Source organism: Felis catus, chromosome C1 (genome assembly GCF_018350175.1).
Source record: "Felis catus isolate Fca126 chromosome C1, F.catus_Fca126_mat1.0, whole genome shotgun sequence".
Lineage (NCBI taxonomy): Eukaryota > Metazoa > Chordata > Mammalia > Carnivora > Felidae > Felis > Felis catus.
Window position 1 is genome coordinate 165,053,773 of NC_058375.1, and position 13,335 is coordinate 165,067,107.

At 40.1% G+C, this 13,335-nt stretch overlaps 1 long non-coding RNA gene across 3 annotated transcripts in view; it reads right to left on the reverse strand.

Annotated features, from left to right (window-relative positions):
• Nucleotides 1-6,670: 6,670 nt before the first annotated feature.
• The window catches only part of LOC111561878, a 172,635-nt gene continuing 165,970 nt past the window's right edge, over nucleotides 6,671-13,335 (reverse strand). For all 3 annotated transcript variants that reach the window (XR_006583338.1, XR_006583341.1, XR_006583340.1), the window contains 2 exons: nucleotides 11,872-12,677; nucleotides 6,671-8,904 (listed from right to left, as the gene is read on the reverse strand). This is a non-coding gene — a long non-coding RNA (uncharacterized LOC111561878). The remainder of the gene's footprint in view (nucleotides 8,905-11,871; nucleotides 12,678-13,335) is intronic.

A 13,335-nucleotide genomic window follows, 5' to 3' on the forward strand; every position in this document is an offset into this window, starting at 1 on the left:
AAACAAAAGCAAACAAACAAATAAAACATCGGGCTGGTTGGTATTTCTCTGCCTGAAAGCACCATGACCCCACCATTCTTGCAGCCTCCCGCTTTTTGAACTTGAATATATCACTTTGGCCTTCTTGGCCTTTGCTGCTTGGCATTTGATTCTCCTGAAATACAAATAATAATAATTAAATTAGCATTTTAAACTCTGTACTCCAGTTGATCTTCAAAGACCCTGCTTTGCATCTGAGTTCAGTCTTCTGCTTTTACAGACATCTTTTCCTGAAGTTTAAGGATTAATACTGGCACAATGTGGCAAATAGGAAAGAAAGGATATCCTTAACAATTAAACTTCCAACTGGAAATCAATACAATGGCATGAAGCACACATGAATAAAAATATGATCGAAAAATATCCCTTTTCTTTCTAAAAGTCATAAAGCAAGATTAATGGTCAATTTAAAACCAAAATCAACCCCCAGATGAAATATCTTCTCCTAAAATCACCATCACATGTCAACTGAGCACGTCTCTTCACCCTGTTATTTTTCATCCTCCGGGTTTCCAGCCAGAAGCAGGAAACACTAAATGTCTTCCAGGAAGCCTGCACTGGTGAGATTTGCCCCAGGTTTGGCAGCACCAAGGAGTGAACAGAATCATCACATCACCTTGTTTATCACATGGTGGTTTATTGCTGACCAAAGCATGACACCAGGCTCTCTTTCACCAAGGGAACCCTGAAACCACACTGGCAACCCTGGCCTCCAGGAAGAATCGCCAAGTCAGAGCACCTTGGCCACAAAGCAGATGCCTAGAAATGGGTGTTTTTCCACTCCCACATAGAAGGATCTAGCCTAAATGCCACATAGGAACTATCTGTTAACTTTATCCAGAGCAGAAAAGGCATCAAGACAGGAGCTGCATGCTATCAACAATAGCCAAATTATGGAAAGAGCCCATGTTCATCAACTGATGAATGGATAAAGAAGATGTGGTTTATATATACAATGGAATGCTACTTGGCAATGAGAAAGAATGAAATCTTGCCATTTGCAACAATGTGGATGGAACTGGAGGGTATTACGCTAAGTGAAATAAGTCAGTCAGAGAAAGACAGATATCATATGTTTTCACTCATGTAGAATTTGAGAAATTTAACAGAAGACCATAGGAGAAGGGAAGGGGAAAAAATAGTTACAAACAGAGAGGGAGGCAAACCATAAGAGACTCTTAAATACAGAGAACAAACTGAGGGTTGATTGGAGGGGGATAGGGGAAAATGGGTGATGGGCATTGAGGAGAGCACCTGTTGGGATGAGCACTGGGTGTTGTATGAAAGCAATGGATCATGGGAATCTACTCCTGAAACCAAGAGCACACTGTACACACTGCATGCTAGCTAACTTCACAATAAATTATATTTTTTTTTTAAAAAGAGAGAATATTGGCAAAGAACAGATACTGTGGCTTAATAGCATTTGTCCATCTCTTACTCTATGGTTCTTTGAAATTTCCAACTGAAATTGTAAGGGATTGGAATAAATGAATACACAAAACAGTGAGTTTGCTGCTTTACTGATTTACTTTCAGCTATTCTTCAATTAAGACCACCTTCTTGATTGTATGTTTTCATTTGCCCAAAATAGATATTTTAATTAAAAAAGACTTGATGCGAAACTGTGAGTCACCTAGTAAAAATAAATCAGTAAAATTAACAAGGTTTTACCTAGTATAAGAAATATGAGCAGAGTAGATATAAATAGGTATTTTGTTTGTTTGATGTAATATTTTAGCCATTGCACCAGTAGAAATATTCCAGTGTATCTCTGCCCATTATTTAGTATAGGTATCATTAAATCAAAAGGAAGGTAAGAGTGAGAGAAATAAAATTAGTGATTCCAATAATAGGTCTGTTGCCAGATATGCTTTCTCAGCCCAATTAAGACAAATCAAGAGTTCAATTTTTATCTCTTCTGTTAATTAAGGAATTGGGAATACATGTAAGACAGGGTGAAGTGTTCTTTTTTTCATTTTGTCCCTTCTTTCCTGGTCTTCTTCATCCTCTCCTTGAAAGGAAGTTGCCTTTGAAAGGAGCCAAGAAAAAGAGACTTTGAGAATACGTTGGTACATCAAAGTTAGGCTCCAAGAGAAGATCAGCATTAGCAGGGGGGAAAGTTTGTCTTGTAGATGTGACACCCTGAAGACTTTGAAAGATAGAAGGACAGGACCTCAAAAACACTGATAGAAACCCTCCAAGATGAACTCAGCACCCGGGCAGGAAAAGACAGAGGGTTAGAAATAGGTCAATGGGATTGTGAGGAGGAGAAGTGAAAGAGGATCCATAAAAAGGAGACGCATCCTCTTCTAAGATGGAGCTAGATGGACTGACAGGATGAGGAGAAAAGTGTTTCTTGACAATTCTTAAACTCTTTGTGTGAGAAGATCAGTGGAAAGGAGGATTCTCTTTCAGATGATATCCACGTATGGCCCACCACAGATAGGATAGATATAAAAATGGTTCTTTGATTCAACAAATATTTATTGCATATCTACTATGTGCCAGACACTGTTCAAGGTACTGGGATATAACCGCAAACAAAATGGGTTGGGGGAGGGGGAATCCTTGCCCTTGGGGAGCTTATAGTCCAATGGAAGAAACAGAGGGACAAACTAAATAAATAAAATATAGGGACGCCTGGGTGGCTCGGTCAGTTAAGTGTTTGACTTTGGTTCAGGTCATGATCGCATGGTTCATGTCAGCTGTGCTGACAGCTCAGAGCCTGGAGCCTGCTTCGGATTCTGTGTCTTCCTCTCTCCCTGCCCCTCCCCTGCTTGCACTCTGTCTCTCTCTCAAAAGTAAATAAACAGTTTTTTAAATTTAAACAAATAAAATATAAAACTATATAGTACATATGAGACAAAAATAAAGACCCTGAATAACCAAAGCAGCCTTGAGAAAGAAGAAAGTTTCAGGCATCATGCTCCCTTATTTCAAATCCTATTACAGAGCTACAATAATTAAAACATTATGATATTGGCATAACAGACACTTAGATCAATGGAGCAGTATAGAGAGCCCAGAAATAAACTCATGCATACATGGTCAATTAATTTACAACAAAGGAGCCAAGAATACACAATGGGGAAATACAGTCTCTCCAATAAATGGTGTTGAGAAAACTGGACGGCCATAGACAAAAGAATGAAACCAATTACTATCTTATACGCACAAAAGAGTTAACTCAAAATGGATTAAAGACTTGAATGTAAGACCTGAAACCGTAAACTCCCAGAAAAAAAAATAGGCAGAAGCTCCTTGACATAGGTCTTGAAGATGATTTTTGTAATCTGACACCAAAAGTAGAAGCAACAAAAGCAAGAGTAAATAGTGAGACTACATCAAACAAAAAAGCTTCTGCACAGCAAAAGAAACCACCAACAAAATAAAAAGGCAACCTATTAAATGGGAGAAATTATCTCCAAGTCATATATCTGGTAAGGGGTTAATATCCAAAATATCTAAAGAACTCATACATCTCAATAGCAAAAAACAAACAATGCAATTTAAAAATGAGCAAAAGAGGGGTGCCTGGGTGGTTCAGTTGGTTAAGCATCGACTTCAGCTCAGGTCATGATCTCGTGGTTTGTGAGCTTGAGCCCTGCATCGTGCTCTGTGATGACAGCTCAGAGCCTAGAGCCTGCTTGGGATTCTGTGTTTCCCTCTCTCTCTCCTTCTCCCCTGCATGTGCTCTCTCTCTCTCTCTCTCTCAAAAATAAATATATGTTAAAAAAAATTTTTTTAAATGAGCATAAGATCTGATTAGACATTTTTCCAAAGGAGACATACAGAAGGCCAACAGACACATGAAAAGATGCTCAACATCATCAGTCATCAGGGAAATGCAAATCAAAACCATAATAAGATGTCACCTCACACCAGTTAGAATCAAAAAGACAAGCGATAACAAGTGTTGGCAAGAATGTGGAAAAAAGGGAACCTTTGTGTACTGTTGGTGAGAATGTAAATTGGCATAGTCACAATGGTAAACAGTATGGAAGTTCCTCAAAATATTAAAAATACAACTACCATGTGATCCAGCAATTCCACTTCTGGGCATTTATCTGGAGAAAATGAAAACACTAACTTGAGGGGCGCCTGGGTGGCGCAGTCGGTTAAGCGTCCGACTTCAGCCAGGTCACGATCTCGCGGTCCGTGAGTTCGAGCCCCGCGTCAGGCTCTGGGCTGATGGCTCGGAGCCTGGAGCCTGTTTCCGATTCTGTGTCTCCCTCTCTCTCTGCCCCTCCCCGTTCATGCTCTGTCTCTCTCTGTCCCAAAAATAAATGTTGAAAAAAAAATTAAAAAAAAAAAAAAAAACACTAACTTGAAAAGATATACACAGCCCTATGTTCACTGCAGCATTATTTACAATAGCCAAGATATGTAACAACCTAAGTGGCCATCAAAGGATGAATGGATAAGGAAAATTTAATGTGTATCTATCTATAGACATATATGTCTATCTACACACATGTATGTATATATAGTATATATGTATATATGTGTGTATATATACATATGGGTATATATGTTATGTGTGTGTGTGTATATATATGCACACACAATGAAGTATTATTCAGCCATTAAAAAAGAATGAAATCTTGCCATTTGTGACAACATGCATGGATCTTAAGGGCATTATGCTAAGTTAAATAAGTCAGACAAAGACCAATACTGTATGATCTCCACTAGATGTGGAATATAAAAAAATAAAAATAAATAAACTCATAGAAAAAACAAATTGGTGGTTGTCAGAGATGGGAGGTAAGAGAAATCAGTGAAGGAGATCAAAAGGTTAAAATATTTTTTTATTTTTAATTAAATATATGTTTATGTACAAATACACATAATGAGATATATTTATTAATATTTATATATTGATATATAAATATCTATATCATTAAATAAGGATGAAAGTGTCGAGGAGAGAAGGAAAGCCACGTGGGATACAGAAGCTAGGGAAATTACACATATTGAGTGACTTCAGTGGACTACTAGCACTTAGGCAAGAGGAAGAAAGTTAATGGAGTTATGAGAGTATATTTCTCCTTGAATAAGTGGAAAGATAAATGAACAAATAAACAAACAAATAAAGGAACACTGCCCTGGAACTTATTCCCCAAAGCTTCACATCAGGAGCTGCTGGGGCGGTTTCTTTTCTTTTGCACAAATGACCAAAGTTCAGTTGTGTTCCACGCCTTTGCCTCAGCCGATCTGTTCGGTTCATCCTTCCCCTGCTAACTCCCCACAGAAACCCACCCCTATTACTGTCCCCAGGCTAGGTGTTATTTCCTCCCTGAAGATTTCCCTAGTAAGAATAATGCCTCACACTCACCTCTCACAAGGGCTTCCCACACATGAAGCTCCAGAATGCTTCTGAGAGGCGGGCATCATCATCACCATGCTACGTGGGAGGAAACGAAGGCACAGAGAACATGGGTGACTTGTCCAAGGCTGAACACCTAGAACTGGGACTGACACACAGGTATCTGGAACCCAAGCTGTAGGCTTGAAAGAGCGAGGAGCCATGAGAAGAGCACAGGTTCATCAAATCTTTATGTCTCCCCCACTTGACTGGAGCAAGTTGCTCCACTAGTCCAAGCCTTAGTTTTCTCACTTACAAAATAGGATAAGGAGACAAAAAGAACAGTTTGGTCATGGGTGTGGACTGTGAGGACTAGTCCCAATGTCTGGAACCTAGGAGACACTCAACTGTTAGTTACCTCCTGCCTTCTATTCCCTCCTCCCCACCCTGTGACGACGGCTGTAACGATCTCCCAGCTCACATGGACCTTCTCTCCTCCACACTTAGACAGAAATCATGACCTCTACCATACAACCTGGTCCCTTATTCAAATAGTAATTGGGATTCTTTATGCCACAAGGCACCAAAGCCCAGGTCAAAAGCAGTTAATAATGAAAGGGCATTTATTAATGCTAATAACTGAAAAGAGCAGAGACAGGCAGCCAGATAGGATTTTGTCAGCAGGACTCTGGCTCCACCCCCCGTGATTTTCCTCTGGCTTTGCATGGGTCCGTGCACAGGCCTCCTTCTCAGGCCGGCCCCCATCATGACAGCAAAATTTACCCCAGCAGTTCCAGCTTTCATATCTTCATGCTGCCCTGGCCATGAAGAGAAGATCTGAGCTGTACCATCTTAGAAAATGTCCTTGAGTCCCAGCTCAGGTCGCAGGCCTGCCCCTGAGCCAACCACTGTGGTGGCCAGGGGGATGGACCAAGCCCCCAGTTTTAGCTTGGCTGTGTGCTCGACCCCAGCCCTGATCCAGACATAAACTCACCACCCAGGAACCAGTTAGATCACCAGTGGAAACCAGGGTTGTGAGACCAAAAAGTATTTTAATAGATATAATGTTAGTCTTCTATTGGACCCAGTTCCATGTCCTGACACTGACGTGAGCAATGCTGAGAGCAAATAGCCCTGCCAGTCCATAGGACCCAGCTCTTTAGAGGGTTTCTGTGGCCCAAACCTTAGGTCCAGGTCTCACTTGGGCTATTTTCTTGAAGTATTGCACCTCTATCCCATAGCTAAAATTGCTGTGCTCACAGGAGTCCCAAATACATAAAATTGCATGGGATTGGATTCTGCCCTTAAATTGATTTTATATCCTTTGAAAGCTTTATGGTGTATCATGTGTATGCGTGTGTGTGTGTGTGTGTGTGTGTGTGTGCGTAAAACTGTTGATCAGGTCACTGAGGGATAGTTTTGTAAAGAGTCACCCATCTGGCTTTTCATAGGAATAAAATTCACATTATGACAACGACTTTCAACAAAGGTTAAGCATGCAAACTTTGGTTTAAAAAAACAATTTGTCCATAACTCAACTGCTTTTATCTTTAAGCCTTTGAAGTGGAAGGTTACAAAAAAAAATCAAATATTTCATTCTTGACATCTTCAGGGAAGGTGTGTGTAAATAGGAAACACACATAAAACCCCTGAACATAAAGAAACAACAAATGATTTGCATAATTACAACTGCAGAAATGTATATAGGAGATAAAACAGATTAAGGATATTGCCCTTGGAAGCTACTTCCCATCAATAAGGCCTGGATAGATTTATATTTCTCATTTTTCCCTGATCCACAGGTTAAATTTGCCATCTTCTGATTCCTTGTCACATTTCACATATCAGGCAAACACCTCTGGGGTGCCTCTGGGGAATTCACAACCTTCAGAGAGTTGTTGATAGTGATCACTTTCTTCTGAAGTCTTTGTTGATCCAAGAATACATATTTTGTTGTGTAAGTCTTCATAAATCAGTCTTTCCGCCCGTTTATCATCCTTGTGGCTTTTCTCTGAACACTCTCCAGTGTGTCTCCAACTTGCTAATAATGAGGTTCCCAGATCACAGTGCACCATTCCAAGCTCAGTCTCTCATTGTGCAGAGACTGACTTTGCCTCCTTGCTTCCTGACCCACTGTTTCCACTTACAAAGTTCTTATGCTGCCAGATCATATATGAAGCCATGATTCATGCACCCTCCATTACAATGCCTGGGGGAGCCCAAGCACTTCCCTAAATAGGTCAATGCCTGACATGTAATAAGTGCTCAGAAAGGGTCCTTGAGTAAGTGAACAAATGGACGCATGGGCTCCCCAGTTGTGTCTTCACTGTATCAAAACCTTTATTGTAAAAAGAGCAACGGAATGTGTGTGTTTGTGGCAAAAGTGGGAGACAAGAGAGCAGAAGAAATACACAAGAAATCTTTTGCTATTTGGCCTTTGTTACTCAAACATTTCTACCAATTTGATTGGATTGAGATCTAGTTCCAGTCTCATTTAGCAAAAGGCAAACTGAAGTTCAGAAAACTAAGGCATGTCATCACAATGGCTGAACAGTTGAACTGCAGTTGGGAACATACCTGGAATCAGAATTCTAGTGCCTGGTGTAGCCTCCCAGACCAAAGCACTTTTAAACTACTATTGGTAAAATCTTTGCAGGACCGACTTCTTTAGCTAAAACAATGGAGTCATGGGTTTCTAACTGGTTTTGTTGAGAGAAGTCTTGCCCTTTCTATCCCCAATAACAGGATCCAAGAGAATGGAAAAGTGGCAGACAAGAGCTAACCTGGTTTCTTGCTTTCTCCAACCTGATGGCTCTAGTGGCAGTGCGGGTGACAAGAGTAGTAGAAGTAGCTGCTACCATGACTGAGTACCTGCTGTATACCACACAGTCCTCTTGACCCTTCACAGATATGTTATTTCATGTAAACCTTTAAACAGCCAATTAAAACAGGCATCATTAGATCAATGTTACTGTAAGGAAACTGAGTCTCACAAGGTTTAAGTGCTTCAGGATCTCACAGCAGAGCTAGTGTGCCAATTCAGCTCTGTGAGACTACTCCACATTGTTCTGCCCTAGAATACATCCTTTCCTTGGTTTCAATGCAGCACCATCCCTGATAATCCCCCTACTTTCTGCTTCCTACAAACTTTTCATCCAGGACCCTCAGTCAAAACTGAGAAATGCAGGCAGGGCGGGTGGGTGGGAGTGTGATGGGGGGGCGGGGGGGAACTGTTTCTTTTAGTTTCACTCAGAAAGGTTTAGAGTTTTCAGAGACCTTTTCTCTAGGAAATTAAGGAAAACAACAAACCATCAAGCATGTCACTTACTAATAGGACTGGCCAAGTGTAAGGACAAATACAAAGGCATTAAAATGTACTGGTGTAGTGCCTGCCTGGTCACAGATAGCCATGGTGGCCCAGAGGCACTTCCCCTCTTCTCCAACCCACCTCTCCACCTTGTTCAGTTTCTTCCATTTTGTACGCATATTCGTGGCCTCTTGTCGGAACTGATCATAGCGGGTCAATACAGCAGCACATAGTACTGTGATGAACACTGCAGTGAAATGCATAGAAAAACAAATACCCCAAATCACTCTTCTTTCTAAAACTAATCCAAAAAAAAGCAAGACCAGATAATCTTTTCTATTGGTTAATTCATTTCCCCAAATTATCTATACCACACTCTGTCATTATGTTGCAACTCCAAATCAACAAATACTTGGATTGAAAAATTTTAAAGAAGTCAGACTTCAAGCTGTATTACAAAGCTGTAATCATCAAGACAGTATGGTACTGGCACAAAAACAGACACTCAAATCAATGGAACAGAATAGAGAGCCCAGAAATGGACACACAAATGTATGGCCAACTAATCTTTGACAAAGCAGGAAAGAATATCCAATGGAATAAAGACAGTCTCTTCAGCAAGTGGTACTAGGAAAACTGGACAGCAACATGCAGAAAAATGAACCTGGACCACTTTTGTACACCACACACAAAAATAAACTCAAAATGGATGAAAGACCTAACTGTAAAACAGGAAGCCATCAAAAAAACCCTTGCGGAGAAAGCAGGCAAAAACCTCTTTGACATTAGCTGCAGCAACTTCTTACTCAACACGTATCTGGAGGCAAGGGAAACAAAAGCAAAAATGAACTATTGGGACCTCATCAAAATAAAAACTTCTGCACAGCGAAGGAAACAATCAGCAAAACTAAAAGGCAAACGACAGAATGAGAGAAGATATTTGCAAACAACATATCAGATAAAGAGCTAGTATCCAAAATCTATAAAGAACTTATCAAACCCAATGCCCAAAAAACAAATCATCCAGTGAAGAAATGGGCAAAAGACATGAATAGACACTTCTCCAAAGAAGACATCCAGATGGCCAACCAACACATGAAAAAATGCTCAACATCACTCATCATCAGGGAAATACAAATCAAAACCACAATGAGGTACCACCTGACACCTGTCAGAATGGCTAACATTAACAACTCAGGAAGCAACAGATGTTGGCAAGGATGCAGAGAAAGGGGAACCCTTTTGCACCGTTGATGGGAATGCAAACTGGGGCAGCCAGCTTGCATTCCCTCCAAACAGTATGGAGGGTCCTCAAAAAATTAAAAATAGAACTACCTTACAACCCAGCAATTGCACTACTAGGTGTTTATCTAAAGGATACAAAAATGCTGATTCGAATGGGCACATGCACCCCAATGTTTATAGCAGCACTATCAACAATAGCCAAAGTATGGGAAGAGCCCAAATGTCCATCAATGGATGAATGGGTAAAGAAGATGTGGTATATATACAATGGAGTATTACTCGGCAATCAAAAAGAATGAAATCTTGCATTTGCAACTATGTGGGTGGAACTAGAGGGTATTATGCTAAGCGAAATTAGTCAGAGAAAGACATATATCATATGACTTGACTCACATGAGGAATTTAAGATACAAAACAGATGAACATAAGGGAAGGGAAGCAAAAATACTATAAAAACAGGGATGGGGACAAAACATAAAAGACTCTTAAATATGAAGAACAGAGGGTTCAGAGGGTTTACTGGAGGGGTTGCGGGAGAGGGGGTGGGCTAAATGGGTAGGGGCATTAAGGAATCTACTTCTGAAATCATTGTTGCCCTATATGCTAACTAACTTGGACGGAAATTTAAAAAAAATTAAATTAAAAAAAATAAAATAAATTTAATGTAATTATCAATATGGTATATGTGAAAATTATTAAGAAAGTAAATTCTGAGTTCTCATCACAAGGAAAAATCCATTTTTTTCTTTTTCTTTTTTTATATCTTGCTAATGTAATCATTACACAACATATGTAAGTCAAGTCATTATGCTATACATGCTAAACTTTTACAGTGCTGTATATCAATTATATCTCAGTAAAACTCAAGAAAATAAATGAAAAAATTAAAAAAAATTTTTAAGTAAATTCTTCAGAGAAGTCCACATGCCATGCAAGAGACAATGTAATTTCATAGAAATAGCACTGGAGAAGAAGTGAGATATGGTAGATATGTGGCTTCTAGTTTGTTTGCAGGAACTATAAAATAATCATTTTTGAAAGTCCCCTGGGATATATAAAGCATTCTACAGTACTCATGAAATGCTGGTTGAATTTGTTTAACCGACCTTGGATAGACCTCTCCATATTTCCAAGCTTTAGTTTCTACATTTATAAAACAGAAACTAATAATAGCTTCCTTGTATCACATGACTATCATGGGCTCCCAACAGGATAATATATATGAAAGCATTTTTTAAACAACAAAGCATCACACAAAACTAAGCTATGAAGAAAGGGGAATGAACTATGATGGTTCTGCCAATAACGTGGGCATTGCGCCAAATAGCAAGTTGGAAAGTTAACAGTACTTTTTGCTATTCATCCAGATGTTAGGCACATTCTAACTATAAAAAACTGAAGCGATCACTGGCAAACATTCAGGAGGTCAGAGGACTGCTAGAAGGAGCAACGTGAGTGTTCTCTGGCCCTCCTGGGCCCCAATGTGGGCAGGAAAAATTCCGCGTAGAGCTATTTCTCCTCTAAGAGAAACCGCAACTCTCTTGCATCTCTAAAGGGAAAATGGTGCAGATTCTAAATATTTTTGCTCTGGGGCCAAGCTGAATGAATGTACACAAGAGCTAAGTCTTTGTTTTTTCGCTGGGGAATAAGCCCTTTAGATCTCGCACTTTAACCCCACTTCTACAGCAATCAAACCAAGCCAGAAATTTGCACTTGCAAATAGTTTTGAAAGATCTGACTAAGCCATTTTTAGATGTTTTTCCAGTCTCCATGTGCCTTTCCCTCCCACAGAGCACAATTAAAAAGGCACCTTTAAAAGGCTATTAAAAAACATTGATTGGCTTAACTGTGCTAATGTCATGGCTTTAAAATAAAATTCTACTAAGTCCTTAAAATATTGCAGACAAGTACTTTACAGCAAAAACTCAGGACAACCATCCTGAGGCTTCTGTTACTCACAGATACTTACCTAATTACTTTAGTTCAGTTCATCTTTCTTGTCATCCTTTGTCTTTGAATTTTTTAATCTTCTGATAGTTCTCATGAAGTCACTGCCTTTATGCACACTAGGAGCCGGCACTTGGCAGCCACACTTCCCCAAGTCATCATAGCGAATTAGAAAGAACAAATCAGACACCTGTGTGCTTTCACTTTGTTGCTGTTGATACTTAAGAAGGGGATGGTGTGGTCTCCTTACATTTGATTGCTAACACCACAGAGTACCCTTCCCGGAGTTGTCTCAAGATTTATTATAGACCTGATCGGCCCATGTGATCTCATCCCTGTTTATATAATGAATCACCCTCGTCCCAGGAGAAACTCAGAAACATAACACTAACGTACAGAATTCTTCTCTCTGCTTATATATTTCAATCCTTGCTGTTTTCATGCTCCAGGCTAGCAGACTTCCTCTCATATCCATAATGTCTGAGCCCATCTCGAGAAAGGATTCCTCAGGTATAGGTCTCATTTAAGGGTATAGTGAACACGGCATCACAGTTTGCATTGATCTACACCAAGTAGTGGCTCTGTCCTGATAACATTCTTACATACCCCGCCTGGCCGTAGAAGGCAGTTGAAGAAGAGCAAATGGTTCCCCACACATGAAGGTATTTGTAAACTATTCTTTGTTTGAGAAATGTTGGGTGTCTGCTGCTGCTGCTACTGATGATGATGACGACGACGACGACGACGATGATGATTAATCGAATTTTGTTGTTACTAAAGTAGGATTTGCTCAGGAACCAGGTGGACTCTAACCAGACCCTGCAAAACCTGAAAGCACAAGAAGCTATCTTGTGAGCTATGTGTCTGACTTATGTGCAAACTGCTATGAGGCAGCTTTATGAGTTATGAGTACCGATTCAGCTAAGAGATGCAACAATGAATGAGTTATCATGGTTAGCAATTTCTCCACCGCTCGAAGTCGGGATTCACAGTCTTGGGTAAGAAACCTCCAGGACATGCCTTCCCCTGAAGCAAATTTCAAGGTTAACGAAGGCCCTCACCATCCCCCATCCAGATGATCTGTCCTTCCATCTCTGCCTCATTAATTTCCCCATTTCCCCTAAGTGCTGACATACCTCCACACCATCTCGGGCCCAACTCTGTCAGTCAGTTTGTGGAATATGTATAAGTATCATTCAGTTTACTCAATTCTCCCCCCTCCTGAGATAACTCCCTGTTGTTTATTAGGCCCACAGGTAGACTAATTAAATATTCCTTCTCTCTACAGGACAGGGGGAAAAACACGTTTGCTGCTATTCTACAGATAATAGTTTTTTTTCCAATTTTTCTAAATGTCGAATGGACCAATGTGAGAAGAAAAGAGTGCGGGACAGGCCAAGCAGCTTGTTAAGTCAAGATGCAAGATTTAGAGAATAAGACCTTCTGCCCAGACATCTCTCCTCTTTTCCACTCAACTCCACAGAAC